This window comes from Gossypium hirsutum, chromosome A11, assembly GCF_007990345.1.
Source record: "Gossypium hirsutum isolate 1008001.06 chromosome A11, Gossypium_hirsutum_v2.1, whole genome shotgun sequence".
Lineage (NCBI taxonomy): Eukaryota > Viridiplantae > Streptophyta > Magnoliopsida > Malvales > Malvaceae > Gossypium > Gossypium hirsutum.
Window position 1 is genome coordinate 87,965,379 of NC_053434.1, and position 2,254 is coordinate 87,967,632.

Here is a 2,254-nt window from a genome sequence, read left to right on the forward strand (position 1 = left end):
TTTTCCAAAGAGTTTTATTTTACACGGAAAAGGATACTTAAGGTGGAAGAAAGCCAATCCAAAGCCTATATAAACACCCTAAGTATGACCTAGAAAGGGGCCGCTCTTTCTAGAACTTTTCTACAATACAGAACCACACGCCAAGAATTACTTGAAGGAAGCCAGACGATCCATCTCAAAAGCCGAAGCTACTCCAAGACTGAAGATCTCTCTCAGAATTTCTTCAAGGGTTTTAGAGTTTTCTTTATGTTTTGCTATTTTCATACTTTTGAGATGTACTCTTATTTTATTATGAACTAAACCCCTTAGATACCTAAGGGGGATAAAACTTATGATAGAACTTGTTATTATTATCTGAACTGTATGATAAATACTTGATTTGTTCTTAATGCTTGATTTAATATTCCGGGTATTAATTCATGATCTGATGTGCTTATGCAGAGGAGGAATAAACCCTGCATAAGAGTAGATTGGCATAATTAAGCCGAGTTGATCGAGCGCCTAGAAATAGGGTTATAAAATTTTGCCGGATTAGGGTGAAGCCTAATATGGGAGTCCATAAATCGAGTTAATGCAACCCTAGAATGTTAATTAGAGAAAAGTCTCGGTTATTCAATCTAAGGGTTAGACATTATTAGTCTTGAATAGGGATAATAAAATAGGTTAGGGAGTCTCACGGATCAAGTCAAGTGAATAAATCGTCTGGTTCAGAGTCAGATAACAAGTAAAATCTAGGTGGATTTCTCCTTGGGTGTTGTCTTTATCAATTGCTTTTCTTCAAGTCTTTTTCCAAACTTTCTCTTTGCTTTGATTAAATTAGTTAATTAGTTTAAATAATTAGTTTTATAAACAAACCCTTTTATTTCTAGGTTAGATAATAAAAAGATAGTTATTACTAGTACTTTTGGTTCCCTTGGGTACGATATCCCGGTCTTGCCATTACTATACTATTGTTCGATAGGTGCAGTTGTCTTTTCGTCGTGATAATAGTTAGTCTAGGTTTGATCTTCATTATAAATATTTATTACTTGTTACGAATCACGCGATCAAGTTTTTGGCGCCGTTGGGGAACTGAAATATTAGGAACACTAATTTTTATTACTTTAGCCATTATTTTTCTTGCAAATTTTATGTTTTTATTTTATTATTTATTAATTTACTTTTCTCTTTCTCTCGGCAGGTTTTTATAGTTTATAACTAGAAGAAACCCGTCGGGACCATTACTTTTTGACGAAGTAATCGATCGCACAGTTCGCAGAAATCAAAGAGAGATAAGGCGCAGCTTACGATACACGGAGAATGAGCAAGAAGACGAAATTCAACCCCCAACCGAAGAGATGACTAAAAACCAAAAAAATCAGCTACCTCCTGCAATTGCTGCTAATCAAAATCCTGCTCCACGTACTATGTATGACTATGCTAAACCCTCTTTAACAAGAACTGAATCTAGTATAGTTAGACCTGCTATTGCTGCGAATAATTTCAAACTAAAACCTAACACAATTCAGATGAAAGAGCAGTTTGTTCAGTTTGATGGTTTACAGGATGAAGACCCCAACTCTCACTTAGCAAATTTCCTGGAATTTTGCGATACATTCAAAATCAATGGCATTTCTGATGATGCCATTCGTCTTCGGTTATTTCCCTTTATACTAAAAAACAAAGCTAAACAGTGGCTGAACTCATTACCACGAAGGTCTATCACTACTTGGGAACAAATGACCGAGAAATTTTTACTAAAATATTTTCCACCGGCTAAAACGGCTAAATTACGTAATGATATCTCTTCTTTTGTGCAGATGGATTTAGAAATACTTTACGATGCATGGGAGAGATACAAAGACTTACTGCGAAGGTGCCCTCACCATGGGTTACCGCTTTGGCTGCAAGTTCAAACATTCCACAATGGCCTGAATCCCTCGACAAGAAAAATGATTGACGCAGCTGCTGGCGAAACCATCAACAATAAAACACCAGAAGATGCCTATGAATTTATAAAGGAGATGTCACTGAATAACTATCAGTGGCAAGTTATGAAGACAAAGCCAACAAAAACAGTCGGCGTCTATAACATCGATTCAGTCACCATGCTCTCAAATCAAGTAGAATTTCTCAATAAAAAGATTGATAGTTTTCTTGGTTCTAAGCAAGTATATCCAGTATTGAGGTGTGACTCAAGCGAAGGAGGTGTGCATATAGAATATCAATCCTTCAATCCCACAACCGAAGAGGAACAAGTCAACTATATGGGTAA

General features: G+C 36.1%; 1 non-coding gene across 1 annotated transcript; it reads right to left on the minus strand.

The window, feature by feature from the left end:
- Positions 1–1,766: 1,766 nt before the first annotated feature.
- On the minus strand, positions 1,767–1,873 carry LOC121210658 (small nucleolar RNA R71). Its single transcript, XR_005905772.1, has one exon. It is a non-coding gene; the product is annotated as a small nucleolar RNA R71 (small nucleolar RNA).
- Between the last annotated feature and the right edge of the window lie 381 nt (positions 1,874–2,254).